Consider the following 24,704-nt stretch of genomic DNA (forward strand, 5'->3'; position numbering starts at 1 on the left):
AGGTGTAAGGAAGGGATTTTTGTATTGTATTTTTGTGTTCCTGGGGTATATTCCTAAGAGTGGTATAGCTGGGTCATATGGGAGCTCGATTTCCAGTTTTTGGAGGAATCTCCATATCGCTTTCCATAAAGGTTGAACTAGACAGCATTCCCACCAGCAATGATTAAGAGTTCCTTTCTCTCCACATCCCTGCCAACACTGCTTGTTCTCATTCTTTGTGATGTGTGCCAATCTCTGTGGTGTGCGGTGGTACCTCATAGTTGTTTTGATTTGCATGTCCCTGATGATTAGTGATGTGGAGCATATTTTCATGTGTCTTTTGGCCATTTGTATTTCTTCTTTGTCAAAGTATCTGTCCATTTCTTCTCCCCGTTTTTTGATGGGATTAGATGTTTTTTTCTTGTAAAGTTCTGTCAGTGCCTTGTATGTTTTGGAGATTAGCCCCTTATCTGATGGGTATTGGGTAAAGAGTTTCTCCCACTCAGTGGGTGGATCTTGTATCCTGGGCGCTATTTCCTTTGAGGTGCAGATGCTCCTCAGCTTTATATATTTCCATCTGTTAATCTCTGCTTTCACTTGCTTGGAGAGTGCAGTTTCCTCCTTGAAGATGCCTGTAGTCTCAATGTCCTGGAGTGTTTTGCCTACATGTTGTTCTATATATCTTATAGTTTCGGGTCTGATTTTTGAGGTCTTTCATCTATTTGGATTTTACCTTCGTACATAATGTTAACTGGGGTCTAAGTTCAATTTTTTGCAAGTGACTAGCCAGTTGCGCCAACAAGTGGTGAATTTTCTATGCAAGCAGAGTCAGGAACACTGAGAACTGCATGAAAGAAAAAACTCTTTTTTCAACAAGTGGAGAACTTTCTATTTTCCTTTTTTTTTGCTAACTGAAGGCAAATCTATGCCCCACTGTATTATAGTGTATGTATAATGTGTTCTTCTAAGTATAAATGTAATATTTCAGCTGTATTTTTAGATTCTAAAACACTTTATACAAAAGATGTAATAGAAATTTACCACTTTAATCATAGCTAACAGAAAAGTTTAATGGCATTAAGTTTCTGCATATTGACTTGAAGAGATAGGCCCTGGTTCTATTTCAGCACTTCATGCTCCTTTGAGCACTGTTACAAATGACTCCTGAGCACAAAGCTGGGGGTATTTTTGAAGACCACTGGGAGTGGCCCAAGGTCCAACTCTTCTTCAAAAACAAATCCACATTATTATGACATTATCAATATTATCTATCTCTAAAACTCACTTTATCCTCCAAAATGAATTTTTGGAGCTGGAGCGTTGGCACAGGTGGTAGGGCATTTGCCTGCACATGCTAACCTAGGACAGACTGCGGTTCGATCCCCAGCATCCCATATGGTCCTCCAATCCGGAGATATTTTTGAGTACATAGCCAGGAGTAATCTCTGAGCATCACTGGGTGTGGCCCAAAGCAAACAAACAAACAAAAGAAATCTATAAGCATTTAACTACTATTTTTCCCCAGGCTTGGTAACCACTCTCTACTTTCTATGATGTGATTATGCAACATATTTCTAAGTGGAATAATACTTTTTGTAAGCTTGCTTAATTTTTCTCACTATAATCTGTTCAAGGTGCATCTATGTTGCAGCATTTGTCAGAATGTCCTTCATTTTAAGCTGAATAATACATCACTGTATGTGTGCAATCTATACTATTTATATACTGATCAGTGAACACTGGGGTTCCTTTCACTTTTGATTATTGTAATATGATCATGATCATGGCTGTGCTGTAGATGAGGTTTTATGAGGCAATACAAAGTTTAGTTACTTATCTCCTTAGTGTCCAAAACTCTATTCAGAAAAGATCTTTGTATTCCTATATTCACTGCGGCACTATTCACAATAGCCAGAATCTGGAAATATCCCACTGCCCAAGAATAGAAACTATAGTATACTATGTAGTGATAAGATGAAATGATGCATTTTGCTGCAATGCACAGATCTATAGACTATCATGCTAAGCGAAGTTAAGTCAGATGGAGGGACAGGGACATAATGATCACCCTCATATGTGGGATATAAAAATGTAGTAAGGGAGGGCCAGAGTGGTAGCACAGCGGTAGGGCATTTTCCTTGCTCATAGATGACCTGAAGGACCCAGGTTCGATTCTGGCATCCCATATGTTTGAGCCATATGAGCCTGCCAGGAGCGATTTCTGAGCTCAGAGCCAGGAGTAATTTCTTAGCATCACCAGGTGGGATTCAAAAAACAAAAACAAAAAAGTGGAGTAGGAGAATAATAAGTGCCTTAAAGCAACAGAAACTGGTCTTCAGTAGGAAGCTTACTTATTAATTCAATTACTCATTTCTCCCCACTGCTCACTGAGGCAGCATTGATGATGCTTGTACATGAAAGTGCTGTTACTCAGGCTTTTCAGTGTTCTATAAAGGCCATGGAATCATTCACAGCATAGACATCCATCCAAATAAAAATTTTGTAGAGGAGATTTTTCAGACTCTTTGGATTAGCAACCCACTGAACAAGCAATTATTGAAAGTTGATGTACAGAGTATGAAATCTGACTCAAAAATCTTGGAGGGTCTGGAGCTATATAGCACAGAGGGTAGGTCACTTGCCTTGTACATGGCTAACCCATGTTCCATCCTAGTCTGAGTGCAGAGCCAGGAGTAGCTCCTGAGTATTGCCCCCCCCCCCAAATAACAATAAAAAATAAATAGTACAAAACTGATGGGGCTGAAGTGATACTACAGAGGATAGGAAGTTTTTTTTTTTACCTTTCAGTATGGGTGACTGGGCATCCTATATGGTTCCCCAATATGTGTCACTCGGTGTGACCCCTGAGTGTAGAGCCAGGAGTGTCAGGACTTATTAAACACAGTTGGATGTCACCTCAAAAAATGAATAAAACTAAAGTAAAGTATAAAACTGATTTGTGCATATAAAGTCTAAAAAAGAGCTTCACAAAGTATACATTTACTTTCACCTCTTTACTATCCCTAAATGTAATTTGAGCAGAAGTGTGGATGGAAGAAAACATTTCTAACGTTATATATATTGGAGGAGAGGAACTGATCACTACTCAGGAATCAACTCAGAGTGTCAATCCAGGACAGAAATGAATGTGAACAGCTGTGTTCCACAATCTGACCTCAGGACATTGGATCTTTAGTATTTCCATAATATGACTGCAAAAAATATGTCCCTCTAGCCTTATTTGCTTTTCTTAATGGATAATGCTTCTGGCTTGGATCTTTGTGTGGAAAAAGGATCCTTTGTCTCATAAAATGTTACAGATGCTGCTATGGTAACACACTTTAATTTTATTCCTATCTCAGAAGATAAACATGGAAAATGTAATTGACAATTTAATCTAATATTTAACATTAGGTCAATAGAGCAATTTGATTTTTTTAAAGAAACATTGGCACTTTTGTTAACCTGCTGTACTCAATTAAGCAGAATCCTAAAGCCTTGTTTAAAAAGGTATCACTCTGCCAACTTAAAAATACCACGTGGCCAAGTTTCAAAACCCCAAGGGAAAGAAAGCATGCTGCTTCTATGACAAAATTCTTAGGTGGCCAGAATGAGTATGCATTTGTGGGAATTTTCTTCTGGGCTAAAAGCAAAAAAAAAAAAAAAAAAAAAAAACAAACATCTCAACATTCACAAAGAATATCAATTTGGTTTGAAATAAAACCCATGAGTTGAGTAGAGAAGCAATTATGGCATTCTTTTTCTCTTAGAAAACCATGCAACATATTGCATTAAAACCTTTGACATCAAAGCAATTTGTTTACTTTGAACTCAGCAAATAACCAAGATTATTGTACCTGGAGGAGGTATTTTAAAGCCCCAATTCCCTGCCGAGTTATAACAGCCTACATTTACACAAGCTGTCTGCTAGCTTTCCTGCTACCAGCATCATAAAATGAAAGCAGGAGTAGAAAGAAAGAAAGTCATTGGAGATGGTCAATAACACACTATATGGATTTGAATCCTGAGCCGTTCTTTTAGAACTACAAAGAAAAGCTAGAGTCCAACCATGTTGTTGTTTTTTGAAAACTAAAACAAAACCAAAAGCAAAACACACATTCTTTTTGCTGTGACTGTACTGTCACCATCTTTACTAATTGTTTTCTTCTCCAATGTAAAGATGAAGTAGAAAAGGAGTTTAATGAAGGGTGTGGCTAATGTACACAATGTTTTAATTACCAAGTTATGGGACCAAATCTGTTTCTGATCCACCATATGCCATACTAAATGGTTGCTCAGTACAATGTGCCAAGGTTTCATAAACAAATGGTGTCTGGTTCATTCATTAGTGATTAGAAAGCATGCAGTCTACATGATTTTACTTATTCTAGAGCAAACAGGCAAAACATGATCAGTGATATAGATGGTGACATTCAGAGATGTCATTCAGACGTTGCTACAGTGAAATTGACTAACACTAGAGTAATTTGTAAATGCCACAACACAGACAAATTGCTAGTAATTAAACCAAAGGGCCTACCTAAGTTGTTCTTGAAGCAAGTTTCGGCACTTTGTAATATTTTCCTTTCATAAAAGTCCCCAAGTATTTACAGTCTGTAGATGAGGTCATTCTCTTGAAATGGTAAAGATTAAATGAGCAGGGGAAGGAGAGTGAAAGAGAGGTTATTCACCCTAACACTACTTGTATTGAAAAGATGTGACGGCATTCTGTGGGATCTCATTGGTCACTCAGTGGGCTGGGACAATATTTGCCCAGTTGCTATGTGGAGAGGGGTGTTGGCCAGAGTCACTTCACTAATAAGCCTGAACCTGGCCTTTGCAGATAAGAATGGTTATTGTTTGAGTTAATGTGTTCGCTGATAAGATACCCACAAATGAAGGTAAAGAAGGGAATTTTGGGGGGGTAGCCAACTGTAAAACTACTAAGAACATTTCTCTGCCAATCTTTGAATTCTAACAGCTGTTGCAAAAGAGCACCGAGAGACAATTTTGGTCTTATAAATTTTATTAATAGAACTTCCTCTTTCAGAAATACACAACTGGAAGAGCATACTGAAATGTTTCCTTAAAAAAACTCTACTCTAGAAGTCATTAGATTATAATTAGATATCTTATGGTATATAGATACATAAAATATTATTTTCATATATGTGATGTTACATTTAGATCAGCAGGCATCAATATATTTGCATTATATATACACCATATATTTATTGCTATCATTTTAGTAAGGTTTACATGAGGACATTTTTCATAAATTTCAATTTAAGTCATCTGGCTTTCACAGGTATATATACTCACATGCTCCATCACCTGGTTATCAGTGAATGCACACAGCACACACACATGTCCGAAAGTCTGAACAACACAGGACTAAAAGAAAGCACTTGCCAATTTACACAGCATTTAAAAATATTCAAAGGCAGACATTTTTCTTTTGTATTTGGAATAACACCCTACTATATTTTTCAAATATATTGAATGTAAGAGCCTTTTTGTGAGATTATGTGTGGGGAAACAATTGACTCTGAATGTAACTGCATGTAATGAATAGAGACATGAGGAGTCAACAACCTTAGATATGCCTTTAATAAATAAGTTACAGTAATATATTTGGGATCTCTCTCCCCTTTTATTTTTATTTTCTTTTAAATATGATGAAAATTACCTTTTAATTTGCTCTTTTATCACTCTTTAAAATATAACCCAGGAGTATTTTATTTTGCTATATGTTCACTTATCATTATTCAGATTTAAACTAATAATTATAGATTCATAGTAATAAATTAAAAATATTTCTTGGGGACATCTCAGTAGCAAGGTGCTTTCCACGTTCACTGAGATTGATCTTTGGGACCCTGAGAGAAGCAATAGAGTGTGTGACTTACAGCATCTTATTGACAGGTATGTAAGCTTTGCAACTGAGACATGGGCACTGAACACTACCACACGTGTGATTCTGTGCTTCCCATAGGTTATGTGTAGATATTATAGCAACCTCTGGCAACACTACTACCACAATGTGTGCAAGAACCCCACAAATAAAGCGGTGAGACTTTTGTCATGTACAAGAACCAAACATGTTAGCACATTATCAAGAGTGTGTCTGTTCTGATCATTGAAAAGAGTAAAAGGAAGGAGGAAAAGGAAAGGAAGGGAAGGGAAGGTAGGAGGGAAGGGGAAAAAGTAGAAAAGAAGGGAAGAGAAGGAAGAAAAAAAGTTAGACTTAAAATTTCTCATAGAACCAGAATGGAATATTTGCTTTAAATATTTTACTATAGAAGTAATTTTTTAAAATTTCCTTTTTGAGAATTTTTTTGAAATTTATGCAAATTATTTAGATAATTAAAAAGAACTTCAATGAAAAACTCAATAGATCAAGTTGATGGTACCGGATGATGCTCAGGACTTTTCTCTTGCTCTGTGCTCAGGGACTGCTCCTAGAATTTCTGGAGTTTGAACTGCAGTTGTCTGCAAGAGCCTTGACCCATGTATTCTCTACCCTCTTTCCCAAATAATTTCTTGTTTGTAAGGATAGGAACTTAGAAAGAGTAAAATTGGATTACTTCTGAAATAGAGATGCTAGGAGAACAATCTCTCAGGACAAATGGGAGCTAATTATAAAAGCAGAATTCTGGGTGCTACAGAGGTGAACCCAGTTGTTTTTCTGTTGCTTCTCCATTTAAGGCAAGGTGTTTTCTGACAGAGTTTTGGAGGCACATCTAGTAAATCCCCCAGTCTTGGTATGTTTATGGATGTCAGCTGAGCTTGGCCAATTGGAGCTATGTGGACCCCCTTTGCTTCATGCACATAAAAATATAGAGATAGGTGTTCCTATCTTCCTACCAATATATTGATGGTCATTAAATCATTTTCCTTGTTTATTACTTCATTTCAATATCCGAGGAGTAACTATAAAGTGAAGAATGAGGTGAATAACTCTCATTTTAGGAGCAGGCTGTGGATGAAATATACGCATGAATAAATTTCTAGAATATAAGGTACAATATAAGTATAGGCAAAGATCTGCTTCTAAAATTTGGGAGAAATGGATTCTTTATAACATGGTCTAAAATCTAGAAAAAAATATAGGTTGAAATAAGTGTTATCTAAAAATATCTCACATAAAGTAAGGGATACTTTAGTGTACCCAGAGAAAAAAAGGCTGTTGAATGATGGCCAATGAGATTAACCAAATGTTAAGAGGTCATATCCTTTCTCTGACAAAATATCTGATTTACTGACACTATTATAATCATAATACTCCCTTTGTGTTCATAGTTTGGTCATTAGACAGGCCTAAAATTCTATGGGTATTTTAAGGAGGGAGAGAAAAACTATACCATAAAAGACATACTAATTCTGCAACAGGCACCAGCATTATTTGGCAAGATTTAGGACAAAACTCTTTCTCAAGGCTATAAAATTTCATGGAGCATAAAAAATATGAAAAAGAAATAAGCTTTTCGATTATGACAGCTTCTTCCAATTCAAAACATATTCTTTCCTACGAGATTTTTTTTATTTTCCCCCAATCAAGTGGGGATGGCAGTAACAAAGTAAAGAATCTTGTATCTTAAATTCAGTCTTTTCAAATTCATCTGGGGATATCTAATCATGCACTTTTGTTTGGTTTCTTCTTGGCTTTTCTTCCAAATAATATTAGAATTAAACCTTTCCTCTTATCACATATTGGTTCTCTTTCTAGAACTCTCTCTCTCTGTCTGCCTTCTCCAAGCTGGACTGGTTTTGAATGGATGAATGCAACTTTGTCACCTCCACCTTTCAAACTGTGCTTCTCTTGGTCTGAAACATCTTCCTTCTTTGTTTCTTTGACTAATCTGCCTCTAAGTCTATCCAAGTCTCATCTTGAATCATGTGTTGTCATCTTGCTTTGCTCCTCCATTCTACTGGGTTTTCCTAAAGCATAGGTCTCCCCCACATTTTCAGAACAGACTCCCCCAAGATGTGCCACATAGGCAAGTGAATTATTTTGAACTGAGATCAATTGAGGCCCTGAAGACTCTGAGAAACCTTTACTACTCATTTAATTACCCAGAAGAATGACAATTAGGCATATTATTCAGAATTAGGATTTAAAACAAAATTAAAGATAACCTATTGGAGAAACATGGCAGGCCAAACATCTCGTTAAAAAGCATCTTGTTTTGTCTCCTGAGTCTCCCTCTCTTTAGTTATTATCAAACTTGTTTCTGAAAGTCCCAGGCTCTTATTCTACTCTTCAGCCTGGTATTTATACACCTTCATATTTGTCCCCATGGCTTTAGAATACACTCTATGCAAATTATACATATACATGCATTTAAGCATGAATTTTCCTCTAATGTGTCTAATGTTTATTTCACTGCTTGACCATCCCCAATAGAATCTGGTGGGGTAACAAAAAATTTCTCCACTGTTTCTACAGAAGTTCCCATCGCCAATGTAATTACTTGCATGCAAAGCATAGCCATTGGCTCTGAATGTCAAGCTAGCAACTAGTAAATACTCAATAAATAGTTTTTAAATGAACATATATTTGAACAGGAATAGATGCTTATGTTGGTGCATTGTTCAAGGAAAAAGAAAAGGACTAAAGTTTTCTCAAGGGTAATATAATCTTGGCTTTTTGGAAAATATGTGGTTTCTTTTGGGGAGCAAAGATAATGAGAGGGAATCTGCTTTTGATCAATTTAGAGACTAAAACTTTAATTTTAATCCATAGTGATTTTTCTCTAAAAGCCTCAAGATGCAGACCGAAAGTTAATAATGACATATATTCCCCTGGAATCTCAGAGAGATTAATTTGCACATGTAGTAAATATCATCATCTAAGCTGTTTTCATTATTTCAATTCCTAGATTTAGCCCCAGACTTTGAATTCCTCCATGAATTTCTGTCATTAGTCTCAGTCAAAAATTTTAAATGACAGAGTATATTTTTCTTTATTGGCCACATATTGCTAACAGTTTGCATATATTCATAATTTTAGATTATTACATATTTTCTAATAAACTCTAGAAGTCTATTTTATGTGCAATTCTGTCTCTCAAATTCTTGCTAAATAGACAGATAAAAACCATTTACTATTGTATTTGTATAGAAAAATGATAAAGAATATTAAAAATCACAGCCAATTGAGAGGAAAGTGGTCACTTCACTTGGGTTAGGTCAAAATCAGTCTGTAAACGCCAATGACTGTGAATATTTAAACCAGAAACTGGGAAATGCGAATTTGGGATCTCAACAAATGTGATGCAAATTCCCTTGACACCTTTGAATTTATGAGAACTTGACACCATTGCTATGACAATGATCTAGCAATAGACATCTGAGCTCAAAATGGAACTTTGTTCTAGTAAAGCCCAGGAAAATTCTAGGGATGCCTCCCAAGCTATGCTCAGTATGTTGGAAGGCTATTTCCAGGAGTTTGGCCAATTACCATTCGGCCCAATGCTAAGGTCCAAGGATGTGATGTTGCCCAAGATATTTTTGGTGACAGGGACCACCAGAGTCACATGGGTAATGCTCAGGGAAGGCCATGTGGTGCTGGGAATTGAATCAAGGCTAGAAGCATGCAAAGTATACTCTCTAACTCCTATACCTGGGCTCCAAACTTCTCTCTTAGACACCCTATAATTACTTATATCTTTTTGATAATCATAGAAATTAGCCTGAGAATCACTGAGCACCTTGGAAAGAGAGGCTATTAGAAAGAGTTGTGGGCAGGAGCACTATTACAATAGGTAGGGTGAGTGACTTCTAGAAGCTGACCTATGTTCAATCCAGCACCAAGTTGATCAGGAGTTATCCCTGAATGCAGAACCAGCTGTAAGCCCTGAGCAGAGCTCGGGATAGCCCCCAAACAACAACAACAAAACAAAACAAAAACAAATAAAACAAAATATTATCAAAAATACATATAGTGAAGTCACTAAGATGAAGAAAATGGTGGAGTAGGAGAATTCACAAACTGATTTATATATAATTTTGTGGTTCAGTAGAATTTAGATTTGCATATAGTCATTAATATGGGTGATGAAAAACTGCTGATACCCTGAGGCCTCAAATTATGATCCTTCAAAGATAGATTCTTCAAAACTAGACTTCAGTCTGTCTAGTTTCATTTTCTAGCAGATGAGATTATATGGCTCTCTGAGTTTAAATCCCTCTATATGTCACCTCCCAACCTTTGATCTCCAGTTCTTTTCTTCCCAATGAGCTTCAAAATCTTGGGTAGGTTTGGTGAAGCCAGAAGTCCAATAGGTATCTCCAACTTAAAATGTCTGGAGCAGAAGTTCATCAGATTTATCCCACTTCTCAATAATCTACTGATGTAACCTGTCCACCCCCACAGCTGTTCCTATTTTAGTTAAATTCACCCTCCACTCAGTTGTACAGTCCCCAATTATCCATTTTTATTTCATCTGTAATTTCCCAAAATCAGTCTGTCAGACAGATTTTCCAGCTCTACCTCCAAAAATCTAATGCAAATTCTGCTTCTTTTCACTATCTCTATGACTTCAACAACTCATTTCTATTTTCCTATTGAATTCTTTTCTACTCTTTCATATACTCTCCTGCAGTTTGTTCTTCCTACAAGAATGGAATCATAGCTAGTGTCTGAAAACAAAACTCGGATCACTTTTCTCTCTGAGAATCAAAATAAGAAGCAATTTCTTTCCATGACTCAAACCCCCAGATGTATTGGTTTTTCCATTTTCTCACACTACTGGCCCTTTAGTTCATTGAACACATTATTCTCAATCCCAACTCAAGAATTTTCTTTAGGTGTCTGCTTCCATTAAAGCTTTTCTATCTGTTGAACTATTACTTTTTGAGTTTTTCTTTAGAGTTACACCAGCTAATATAGTCTGCCTCTTTCTCCAGTTCAAGTACTTAGCATATTTGATATGTTACTTATTTGTTTATTTCTTGGTTATCTTCTTCTTGCTTGAACACAAATTCCTCAAAGGAGGACCTTAGCCTCTTGTCAAAACTATATCCCCAATGTCTACAAAACTGATCCTCATTTTCCATAAATAAGGGAAAAATTAATGGATAAAACCCAGGTATCATCTACATTTTCTATATTTTTATTCTCCTTTAAGTAGAGTGAGGATAGATGTATATAAAAAACATTTCATCAGTGCCAGAAATGTAAGAAATGTAAGATACTTAGCACTGTTATGTAATTTGCTGGAATAAGAAAGAAACTTGGAGTGGGAAGTTCTGGATTTGAGCTCCTGTATGTTTGATATGTATCCACTAACTCAATATTTCAACCTAAGTCTCAGTTTTTTAACCCATAAAAGAAAACTTCAGTTTTTATAAGAATAATTGCTTAGGCAATATATGTAAAAGTGGATTGTAGAGTGTAATGTGTTAAGCAAAATGTATAATTTAGTAGAATTTTGCAGAAGTGTCTTAAGGAAAAGGTGCTGGTAGTTCTTATTGTTTCCATGGAAAAAATTAAAAGTATATTCTGAAAGAGTTAAGTGCATTTATGTTGAGTCTGAAATCTGAGCCCATTTCATATGTTTATTCAATCCAAGTCCATGGATGGCATCTCTCTGTAATTGAAGGTGAACAGATAGACCTATTGTGTAGGTGAACAGGCGGACTTCCTACCCAGCCATGCTCAGGGCCACTCCCTGAAATGTCTCCAGCAATGTAGACCTGATGGTTTGGTGCTTAGATTCCCCCACAAGGAGTATACCTGTCAGTGCTGTGGGAATTCACAGCAGTGCCAGGGATTTAAATTGGGTTAAATTTGCTAGGCAAATACTCTACCAAACTATTGCTTAAGTTATTTCCTTGGATCATTGAAGAGGTTGGAAAAATAGCACTAGTTTGAATAATCCTACAAGATGTAGACATAACTTATGAATATTTTTAACTTCCTATATCTAACTTAAAAGATATTTAAATAACAATGATTTTTGAATATTGGTAATTTTCAGGTTCTGAACAATAGTGGGTCATATTTGCTTTGCATGCAGCCATTCTGAGTTCTATTCCAGACATCTTATATGGTCCCCAAGCCTGCCAGGATTGGTCTCTGAGTGAACGTGGAGTAAGCCTGAGCACATTGGAGCATGTCAGGTGTGGCCCAAACTCCCCCAGGCAACAACAAAAGGGCATTTTCAGATTAGCTCTTCCCAGCTAGTTGCTTTAAAAAAAAATAAGTGGCCATGTTTCTAGTATTTTTTGAAAGCAACTTCGTGATAAGAGTCTTGGAGTAGATTTGAGTTTCACTGATTTGCCTTTGAATGCATACGGGGAAGCCTCAAAAGCACAGGGATCTATGGGCCAAGGTTCTGCATGGGTTTCCCAAGCAAGACAGGCTCTTGGACTTTCTTGTTTTATACTGCTGTTTTCTTACTTTTGCACAGACACTACTTTCTCGGTCACTGCAGATAATGAATTTCCAAAGCAAATGAATCATAGAGGGTTTCTATAACAGAATGGGTGCCTGTCAACCAGACATTTATTTATTTAGTTGGCTTCTTCAGCCTGAAAACCCAACACCAGGGTTCCAGCATGAATGAGTTTGGGTGAGAGCCTTCTTCCAGGTGTCAGAAAGTCAATTAGTTGCCCTCTTTGAACACTGCAAAAGGATAGACTCTCTGGATTCTCCTTTAAAAGGCACTACCACGGTCATTTTCATTCTGCTCATATGATTGAACCACTCCCTAAAGAACACTAGAGACAAATTTCATCATTTGGTCATTGAATTTTCAGCATATGAATCTCTATGGAGGGGGAGGGACTACAAATACCACAGATATCTGCATTCATGATCCAGAGCTTTCCAGAGAAGCTATCAGTAAGATCTCTCTCTCTACTTATTCATATAAATATACAAGAAGACTTTTGTTATGGGAGTTAGCTCATGCCACTATTGATGCTGAGAATGGATGTGACAGAGGCGGATTGGGAAGTGTTGAATTGATCTAAGTCTGAGAATTTGAAGAACTAGATTTAAGATTCTGGGTTTGACAGAAACCAAATGATCCAGTTTAAGGAGAGAGAGAGAGAGAGAGAGAGAGAGAGAGAGAGAGAGAGAGAGAGAGAGAGAGAGAGAGAGAGAGAGAGAGAGAGAGAGAGAGAGAGATTGCCCTTTCCCTGCCTCTTATTCCACTTGGTCCCTCCATAGGACAATGCCAATCTACAAAGGATAGATTCCTGAGAGTACTTCCTTGGAGTACAGATTCAAATGCTAATCTCTGAAACACCCTCAGGTCATGCTGCTTACCATCTATCTGCTCATTCCTAAATATAGTCAAAAAATTAACCATCATAGTAACTAGCAGCCTAGAATGTGTGTATGTATTTTTCAATAAATAAAAGCTTTGTTTATTTCTAGTATAGATATCCAAGTAACAGTCAGGTTTATGAAAATGTATTAAAAGCTGGTGCACACGCCTAATTTTTGGAGAGCTTTATCACTCAATAAAGAATAAAGAAAGCTTTATTAAAAAATAAGTTTACATTCTAAAAAAAAAGTTAACATTCTATGGCTTGGGACTGCTCTTTGCTATGTAATTTACACACTACCTACAGTGGGCCTATGACACAATTCAATATGGTTGAATTAAGTAAGATTAATTCTTTAGTGAGTTTCTACTCTGAGGCCTTAATGAAATGGTACACAAATAGATATCATAAAAATAGATTTTATTGGGGCAGCTAGTATGAATCATGTATATCCTTTTACTCTATATAATTCATTTTGGTCATTCAGGGTATTTTTTTTTCCTGATAATTGCTTTCTTTGTCTTCCAGATTTAGCAGACCTTTTAGGGAAAGTTTCAAAAGAAATCTGCCTGTTTCAAATTATGTGTGAAACTGATACTAGAAACTGCTGAGTGGTTTCAGATTACACTGTCAACAATGTGTGCAGATCTAATACTTTCTACTGTCTGCCTCTTTCCCAGCTGCAGTTTTACTGGACCAGGACTTCATTCTTAAAGGATTGTGTAACATGATGGGTGTCATTGTGGAGAGTAAATGAATGGCTTTTCTAGAACTAAAGGAGATTTTTTTTTTAAGGCCACATATTTCATTTAAGATACCTCAACTATTGGTTTCAAAGCAAGCTACAAATCTAGTCACTGATCTTCAGAAGGAACATTCTAGAACCTGTTGCAGTTCATGCCTGTCACAAGTCATTGCTTTGATGATCACTCCCTGACAGGCTTCTTGGAGGGTAATTTTTATATATGAAGTATATTTTGGTATTTGTCAACCATGCCACTTAAATTTTAATGCACTCAAATATTTTTGTAAATGAAAGTCCAGTAGAAGACATTGCCCATTATATATTAAAAGTTCTCTCTATGCCATCCTTATCATTGCAAAAGTGGTCTCTCATTAGAAATATGCATACTTAATGTTATCTTAAAATATTTCAGCTATGTTTGCATGTTGATAAAATTCTATTTTCTAGGGATTGACAACCAATGCTATAATTTACCTAGTTCAAAAGCAAATAATTGTTGCCTCATTTATCAGAAAGGTTGGACCAACACATGCATATAGCCTGAATAACCCTTTCTTTCACTAAAACTGTTCTAATCACATTCATTTTCCTGCAGACTTATACTGACATTGGCTGCCAGACTTAACTTACAATTTTACAAAGTAAGATTTCTGTTTGGAAAAAAACCTTAAGATAGATATTTTATTAGAAATTATAAAGTGCTACAAAAACTTATTATACGTAAAATACAGTGCTCTTTTTGATTTTTATTCTGTTCTGGAAAAAATTTTGCTTTTGTTATCAAAGGCACTTAAGATTCAGGGTGAGTTATAGGGAGATTTTCTAGCATTGTGTTAGATTTGTAAGGCAGTATTTTATAGTAAATCAAATCATATGAAAGTCATTCATTCTTGCTTAGTTCTGTAGTAACTTCTGAGTCTGAAATTTCAATTGCTAAGAGGAAAGTTACATTGTGAATGTTAACCTCCTCTCTTCGTAAACACAATGAGAAGACCCACCTAGGTCTTGTTTTACAATAAATCGCTGATCATTATTGCTTCCTTTGGTATTTCCTTAGTTACACTAATTATGATGAATTCCTGGCACCATGACACTGAGTATCATTCCAAGAAATTCCATTTTCAATTCTGTAAAAGGAAGAAAGAATGGAGGCTCTTCTGGCTTTGCTTCATTTGAAGCAGAAGTTTAGTAGATATCAGGTGACATATGTGTAAGAAAAATCTGCATGTATGAGTTTTCAAAGAAATAATGAAGAACTAGGGCTGGAGAGATAGTACAGCAGGTAGAGTGCTAGCCTTGCATACTACTGACCTGAATTAACCCCCAGTATCATTCATGGTCCTCTGAATCTACCACAAGTGATCTCTGAGAGCACTGCTGCATATGGGCCTACTACCCCAAAAAGTAGTTTTAAGGCTCTGCATCCTTGAGTCAACAAAAGATATGAAGAATTATTAGAGTTCAGAGAAAGAACTTAATGGTGAAGAGATTTATTTGGATCAACTTGCCTGTTGTGTCCCCCTTTGAAAAAGGGAAAAGAGAACACTTGCTATTCTCCAACCTCAAGGAATAGGACCTTTCAGGCTCTTCCTAACTTCAAAATGTGCTCCTTGTAATAGGGTTCAGGAAGCTGGTGCCTAGCATGGCTGAGAATGTTAATTACCTTGTGGATTGAAGTGCCCTGGAACTTTCTATGATGAGAGAACAGAGTCTTTATATATGGAGGAGTCGGAAGAACACTGATACATCTTCACTCCTAGTATGTGGGGCCTGGGTGTAGCACATGAACAGGGACACCATCTTGAAGCTTCTACAGGGCCCAATAGTCCTGGATGGTGCTCATTGGACCTTTTTTTTTTCTTTAAAGAGACACTAATTGAAAAAATGGACTTGCAGGGACTGATGATGGATTTAGACAACATCATAGGGAATTTTCATAGGTAGGTCATCTTTTGCTAGGCAAGAGAACTGGAGGAGAAGGGATTAGCTGAAGGATGCAGTAGAACTTGCACAAATACGCACACAGGAAATGAGCTAATGAAAGAGTGTAATCATGAACCAGAAAGGGCTCTCCTGGTGCCTCATATCTCCTACTTCTCCCACTTCAACAATGACAGGATGGATACAGATTGGATATCTTTTTAACAAGAAGCTAGATGCTAAGGAGCAGGCAGGCATCTCCATCTCCAACAACCTAAAACAGTTATAAATGGGCAAAGAGAGATGAGACAAACTGTGTATAGTGTAGAAGCTTGATAATTCCATGGGATTCTACATTCCTATTGCTGATGAAGATTGAGTATGGCTTTAAAGAAGTGTTGGGTTTCTTCCTAAGAGTGGCCAGTGTTTGGGAATATGTCATCCAGGAAGGACAGGAAATTTGGGAATTTGTTATCCAGGAAAGTAAACTGAAGTTTACTTCAGTTCTAAGGAATTAATAGGACAGTGAAAATAAATAAATAAATAAATAAATAAATAAATAAATAATGTTATGTTTTCTTTTAGTGTTGCACTGGTCTAACAAGGTCTTGTCTGAAATGATGAACATGGATGGCTGAAAGTCATGGCTTCAAATTTGGTGGTCACATAGACAAATACACAGAAGAGAGAATTCAAAACAGATTCTGTTTGGGGATAAATTTGAAACTATTGGAATATTCTTCATTGCATGGAACTCTATAGAGCAACATATATTGACATATAATAGGTAAAATTATTAGCTTAAAGCCTATTGGACATTGATAGTTCTGGGAGGATGAATTTATAGAAATACTACCAGTTCTTTTGCCTTTTTCATCTGTATCCACAGAAGTTGCCTTTATCTGTGAATAGTAGGGAGGTTTCCTAATAAAATGCGATACAACTACAAGCAGAAGTAGTTCTTTTAAATTGGACACATCTTCGTTATTAGAGAGTATAAAGTTGTAATATAAGTCAAGAGAATATTAAAGATGATTCAAACTTTAAACTTTTCCTGATACCTTCTTTCCAGCATGCATTTCTGTTGCTTCATTTTTCTGATTTTTTGTGAATTTACTCTAAATGAGGATGTGAAGGCTGACATTAATGATGACACTCCTCTTAGATATAATTAAACAACAAAGACTAAGTGTTAGATGGATATTTTTAACGTCTTAAGTTGAGGCCTCTGGGGATAAATTTCTTTCTACACATTGTAGGTGTGTTGCTGTGTTCCAGGAAATCTACTTCCAGAAAAAAATATTTTTTAAGAACTGATAAATATATGTAAATAGAAGAGAAAAAATACTTTGCCATCTAGAATTTCCCTTTTTTAAGAGGTAATAAGAATCTGAGCCATCATTTATGAGCATGCCACATGTGATAAGGGCTGTGCTAAGAGGTTTGAAGCAAATTTTTCTTCAAGCAGCAGTAATTGTTCTAATCACATTTGATAGGACAGAAAGGAGAGTTCAGAAGGATAGATAATGTGTCCTCTCCTAAGTCATGTGGCTTATTTCTATCTGAGCCTGGAATTGATCTTATCTTTTTGACTGACTCTCCAGCTTTAAATAGCAATGCTACATAGAACAAAACTTTTGAGTAAATTATGCTAAGGTGTCAAGACTAGGCATGATGTTGAATATGGAGACTGATAATGAAACATTAAATCAACTGCCTTGGAATGAGCTGCATTTCGTTTCCAAATCTATTATCTTTGGCAGGTCTGTTCAGAAATGGAACAGCTGGCCTACTTACTCTTGTGGTGATGGGTCTTACCTCCTGTTTAATTGTATAACAGAAAGCAGAGAATTATCTGCAAAGATAGAATCCTCCCTTCTAAGACTCAGATCCAGACTTTAAAAGCAGCTTGAACGTTGCCTTGGGACTACTCTGAAACAAACTCAGGAAGAATCAAGTTTCCCCTACAAGCAGCCCATAGAAAGCTGGTAGCCAATACCTAGATCTGAACAAGTCTCTGACTTTAGCAACCATCTCCTGCTTACAGGGTAGATGTACTATCTCTCCCTTCTCAGATTGGAAAGGCTACAATCCTACAATCCGATTTGGATTTTCTTTAGTTCAAAACTCGGTGCAGTTTTAGTAATCTTTAGTGTCTGTGGTTTCATCTCTGCACTGTGTTCCTCACTAGCATTAATAAAGATTGACTAAGCAATTGTTACAGGTACTTTTATTACTGTTATGCCTATATTTTCTACCTTATCACTTATACCTCACTAAAAAACTAGACTCCCTAAATTACACAAAGTTTTTGTTTGTTTGTTTGTTTGTTTGTTTGTTTTTGGTTTTTGGGTCACACCCTGTGGCGCTCAGGGGTTACTCCTGGATATGCACTCAGAGAAATTGCCCCTGGCTTGGGGGACCATATGGTACACCGGGGGATCAAACCACAGTCTGTCCTAGGCTAGCGTGGGCAAGGCAGATGCCTTACCACTTGCATCACTGCTCCAGCCCCTCACAAAATATTTTTCAAGCAAAATGTTTTCTAATGATAAATATACCTTGTTGCATGTAATGAAACAACATTAAATGCATTAAAAATAATGCACCTTGACTCAGCAACAGTCTGCATGCAGAGCAGATTGCTCAGATATGCTGAAACTAGAGGATGCTCCACATCAGCCTGACATCAACGAAAGAAATGCACAGAATCCAGAGTCTTTAAATAAAAAGTCTAATACCAACTATAGCTAAAGTGTGGAAAAGTTTCACCGGGACCTTGAGAATGACTGGAGTTGGATAGACTGGTATGCCTGGAACCCAGAGTCTGTCTCATGCCAATAAACTTCTGGGGTGAGGCCTTTTTGTAATCAGGTCAAGGATTTTTTCTCCCATTTTCTCCATTTTTCTGGACCTATGCAAACATTGGCGATTGCCACTATCACACCTTTACTATATATTTTTACTCTTATCCTTTAAGGAAAAAAATACAACGTACTGAACTAAAAAACAAACTACTGTAGTAGAATGCCTGTCTCGAAAACAGGCAGGGGATGGGAAGGGGGGAGGGGGTAATGTTTCACTGGTGAAGGGGGGTGTTCTGGTTATAACTGTAACCCAAATATGATCATGTTACTTAAATAAAAAATATATTTAATAAAAAAATGCACCTTAGAATTTAACTATTTTCATTTGGGTGTATGTTCTATCTGTTTTTTTCCTCATAAACATGCATTTTTTTTCTAAAATTACATATATATTTTTATAATGATAATTTTTATTTTGACCAAAGTGGATTACATATCTTTCACAGTAATATTCTAGGTATATATTGACATTGAATCAGGGGAATTCCCACCACTAAAGTTGTCCTCACTCCACCCCTGTTCCCAGCATGCATTCCATATCCTCTTCTCTTACCCCCCAGGCTGCTAGTTTAAGTGGTCCCCTCTGTGTCTAGCTTGTTGTAGATTGGGTATTGATTTTGTTGTCGTTGGCTTAGGGTTTGATGTTTAAGTCCGATCATTTTTTTTTTTTTTTTGGTTTTTGGTTTTGGGTCACACCTGGCAGTTTTCAGGGGTTACTCCTGGCTCTAGGCTTAGAAATTACTCCTGGCAGGCTTGGGAGACCATATGGGATGGCAGGATTCGAACCACCATCCTTTTGCATGCAAGGCAAATGCTCTACCTCCATGCTATCTCTCCGGCCCCAAGTCCTACCATTTTTATTACTACTTAGTGATCATACAACTGTTTGGTCTTGTTGCCCTCCATAATTTGCCCCTCAATTTGAGATGCAGAACAAGATGGTTCAAGTTATGTGGTTCTGTTTGAAGAAAAGAAAAAAAAAATAAAATGGGGTAAAAATCAAACAAGCAAAAAATGGGAGGAGTCCTTCTAGAGGCTATAAATATTAATTTAGGAGAAGAAAGGAAAAAAAGAAGAGAAACACAACAAAAAGGAAAATCAAACAGAAAGAAAAATCAAACAAAAAATCTAAAAAGCACCACAGCAATAACGACAACCACCACACAATAACCACGGTCCTGAAATTAAAACAAACCAAAGCACAAAAAATGAAAACAACAGCAGCAACAACAACACCCCCCCCAAATATTGTGTGCTTCTTTTTTTTTTTTGCATAGGCACAGTAAATATTGGCAGATAAGAAAGGTTAATTCCCTTGGCCTAAGAGATAAAGGGTTTCTTCGTCCTTGAAGTATACAGTCATGGGAATAACTACAGACTCCATACATGTTTATTTACTCTCCCCTAGGTCCTTTTGTGATGTATGGAAAAATTCTGTTTTATCATAGATGATAAAATCAGTCCTCTGTATCTATAGATCTTGGTATCTGCACAGGTCAAAGAACAGAGCCTATGTTGAAGCCTTTCTTTACGGTTCTAGATGTTCTGTTCCATCACTGTTGTTTTAATCAGTCTTCTGTAGTTGGTGGTCTGGTTTTTGCATTCTATCAGTTTTAATAATTTTACCTTACTTATATCATGTTGCATAAATAGGAAGTTTGTGTGATAAAGTTGCCCTTTCACTATTATTGAAACATGCAATAAATAAAAAGTGAATGACTTCCTTTAAGAAACTCAAGGATTACATTCTGATATTTTCATATTATCAGCTTATTAGAATTAAAATAAAGCAAAAGTATGAAAAAAGTTCACATACAGTGTAATTAGTATTTTCAAATATTTAATACACATATTAAACAAATTTATTTAATGGCTGAATTATTTTTAGACATTTTACTTTATTTACTTTTTACCATTGTTTTTTAGAAAATATTTACATTAAGAATGCATTTGTAGGGGCCGGAGAGATAGCATGGAGGTAAGGCGTTTGCCTTACATGCAGGAGGTCATCGGTTCGAATCCTGGTGTCCCATATGGTCCCCCATGCCTGCCAGGAGCCATTTCTGAGCCTGGGGCCAGGAATAACCTCTGAGCACTGCCGGGTGTGACCAAAAACCACAAAAAAAAAAAAAAGAATGCATTTGTAGATCATCACTTCTTCATTATGCTTTGTTAAATAATAATGGCTCAGTTTAGTCTTTTCAATTCTATTAGCAATAATCGCACCTCGAATAAACCTCATTGGCTACGATACTGTCACTGTGCAAAGCTAGTCTTTACAATTCTAAAGAATTCCTTAATCCTTATCACTGTAGAAAAAAAAGAAAGTAGAACAAACAAAAGAAAAGATGAAAGAGAAAAGAACAAAAGAAAAAAAGACACAAAATTTAAGGGCATCTCAATAGTGAACATTTATGACTACATGAATATCTGTGTGATTTCAATGGCAGGGTAGAGGCCGACATCTTTGAGTTTTCTATTGTTATTTCTCAATATTAAAATGGGAACAATATTTTTATTGCTGTGTTGCTAGGTTTTTCCCACTATGGGCTGGAAGAGTAAGAGAAAAACTAGATGAAGGCATTAGAGAAAATTAAAACAGCTTCTTTACTAGGAAGTTCTTGTAAAAACAACAACAACAACAACACAACAACAACAGCAACAAAGAGGAGTTCTTGTAAAAGAAGCAATCTTTTCTTAATATCCAGAAGAGAGTCACAATGATAGAGCAAGGAACAAGAATGACTTGATAATGACTCTTTGAATATCAAATAGTTTATAAAACATTATGACCAGATGGTCTCCAGCCCATAAAATGAGGGCAGTTAGCTTCATATGCAAGCTAAAAGGTTTCCCAAATTTACTGAGGACTTAATGTGATCGAGTTCTGAGTACCAATTGCTGGAGTGGATAGAGTGAAGTTACACATACATAATTTCTATTATTGTGTAGACTTATGGGGAAGTACAAGAAATCATTATAATGGTCACTTTTGGCCTAAAAGATGAAGAAATAGAATTTTTCCCAGAAGTTAGAGTTGGTTGCAAATAAAAATTCAGGACGCCCTACCAAACCAATAGGTTACTTGACTGAATAATGGTGGGCAACTCAGGAAAAGAATTGCAGACAATAGGACATGCATATTCCAAGACACTTAGCTGGGGATGTAACTTCATGCATACAGGAATCTATGCTGGATATAACAAAGTCGAAGCCAAATAAACTAGAAGTTGGGTAAATACATACCAATTAGCACTTATTAAAAATATAATCAAGAGTTATGCAAAGCTACTTATTTAACTAATCATAGTTTACTGACCACCATAGGTTTTGTTGCAGGTTTACATAATCTTTTGGATTAACTCAAACACACGTCTCTCCAGTAATCTGGCTTTCTTCAAGGATAATAAATGGATCACTTAGTCATTTATTTAAACTTTCTTTCAACCTTTTCAATATTTTATTTGTTTTTATACTTGTACTGATGACTTTCATAAAGCAATTAGCTATTTGAATATCCTACTCTATATCCATTAATGATATCTTCCTTGCCTTTTATAGATTTTTAATATATTTTGATTTCAACACCTTGATTACAAACATGATTGTAGTTGGGTTTCAGTCATGTAAAGAACATCTACCTTTACCAGTGCAACATTCCTATCACCAATGCCTTAAATCTCCCTCCCTTCTCCCCACCCCCCCACCTGTATTTGAGACAGGCTTTCTGTTTCCCTGATTCATACACATTGTTATGATAGTAGCCAGTGTAGTTATTTCTCTAATTGCACTCACCACTTTTTGTGGTGAGCTTCATATTGTGAATTGGACCTTCCAGCCCTCATCTCTATTGTCTTCGAGAATCATTACAAAAATGTTTTCTATGTTTCTTAAAACCCATAGATGAGTGAGACTATTCCCTCTCTCCCTCTGAATTATTTCATTCATAATAGATTCCATGTACATCCATGTATAGAAAAATGTCATGACTTCATCTCTCCTGACAGCTGCATAATATTCTATTGTGTATATATTTACCTCAGTTTCTTTGGCCACTCATCTGTTGAAGGGCATCTTGGTTATTTCCAGAGTCTGGATATTGTTAATAGTACTGCAGTGAATATAGCTGTTAGGAAGGGATTTTTGTATTGTATTTTTGTGTTCCTAGGGTATATCCCTAGGAGTGGTGTAGCTGGATCATATGGGAGCTCGATTCCCAGTTTTTTGAAAAACCTCCATATTGTTTTCCATAAAGGCTGGGACTAGACGGCATTCCCACCAGCAGTAAATAAGAGCTTCCTTCTCTCCACATCCCCGCCAGCACTGCTTGTTTTCATTCTTTGTGATGTATGCCAGTCTCTGTGGTGTGAGATGGTAACCTTTTATAGATTTTGACAAGATCCTTTAGGAGGCTTTATTCTTCCAGAATGACTTGCCCTCCTCACAGTTCTTTTAAGTCCCTTTGTGACTGTAGATTTTCCTTCTATCAATAAGAGGGTAACCAATTATAGTAATTTTAGTAGAAAATGTTTCCTTCCCCAACACTTCACTGACTGAAGGTTCTGTGTGGATGGTTTACTAGTATCTGTGAAACTCATTTATTTTCATTTTTAAAATGGATAGTTGATACTGCATACTCATTTCACAAAACTGTTCTGTGTTTGTAATTATTCAATACCATACCCAGAAAGATATTTACTTGATGGTTAATGTAAGTATTATAATGACTGTTAGCTTAGAATTTTTTCCTTAAAATTTACACAGCTATCTAATATTAGGAGAGTTATGATTTTGCATTGGGCAGGATGTTTTTCATTCATTTCATTCATTTTTCAAAAGAAAAATCTATTGACCTGGATTTATTTCTACTGGCTGACTAGTATGCAAAGTTTACATATTTCACTGAATATTGCAGCACTGAACTTCCTTACATGTAGAATTTCATATTTGCCCACATTTAAATATACTTATTTCTCTTTTTTTCTTTTTGACAGAGTGGGGAGTGAGCAGTGGAGTTTGGTCAATATCTGGCAGTTCTCAGGGGCCACTCTAGGCTCTGTGCTCTGCAGCGACCCCCAGCTCAAGGTGACTGTATGCAGTGTCAGAAATTGACTAGGGTCCCCCTGATGCCTTATTGTCTGTAGCCTCTCTGGTGTGAGGCTCTTTTCTACTGATTCAAAATACCAACACATGAAACTTTCCTCTTGAGAGTATGCTCTATCTTTCCAACTTGATTTGTATTTTAAAATTTGAACAAATGTAATGTTATCTTAAAATGAGAACTGTCATCATCATTATTATTAATATTATTATATTAAAACTACACATTTCTAATAAAAGAGAATACTGACATCTAATCTTACTTAGTGTAAATTTATCCTTGCTTTCTTTTGTAAAAAAGTATTTTATTATTGAAGGCAAGACTGCTCTAAACCATAATTTTTATTATCTATTCTTCAGCAAAATACCAAATGAAGATAACAGCTTCCTGACCCAGTTCAAAGTAAACAAAGCTAAACAAAATCAAATTATAATGTTTTCATTCTGAACTATTGTTTAAGACTTTTGAGGGTCTTCATAAACTTTTCTTTTTTATTTTCCTACACATGGTTATCTTTTTCTTTAAAAAACAAATAATAACTGAGCAATCATTGATACCACTTCTGAAAATTTTTCATCAAATTAATAAGTATAGAGCAAAACAGATGGTCCAATGTAGGCAAGAATGCAATAAATGTAATAAATGACTTTTCATTTATACTGGCTAATGTAAAGATATATTTGAGTAACTTTTGGGAGAAAGGTTTTTGACAGGAGTCAATAAGAGGTTAAAAAAGTATAAGATATAACAACTATTTAATGCATAGATAACTACAAAACTTTTTTTTGCATTCAGAAGATGAAAAACACTG

General features: G+C 36.1%; 1 protein-coding gene and 1 pseudogene across 1 annotated transcript in view; both read right to left on the reverse strand.

Moving 5' to 3' along the window:
• The window catches only part of PALLD (palladin, cytoskeletal associated protein), a 463,024-nt gene that overhangs the window by 394,297 nt on the left and 44,023 nt on the right, over positions 1–24,704 (reverse strand). The gene's annotated exons all lie outside the window — the stretch shown is intronic.
• On the reverse strand, positions 20,910–21,063 carry LOC126008225 (uncharacterized; annotated as a pseudogene).

Source organism: Suncus etruscus, chromosome 4 (assembly GCF_024139225.1).
Source record: "Suncus etruscus isolate mSunEtr1 chromosome 4, mSunEtr1.pri.cur, whole genome shotgun sequence".
NCBI classification, from domain to species: Eukaryota; Metazoa; Chordata; class Mammalia; order Eulipotyphla; family Soricidae; genus Suncus; species Suncus etruscus.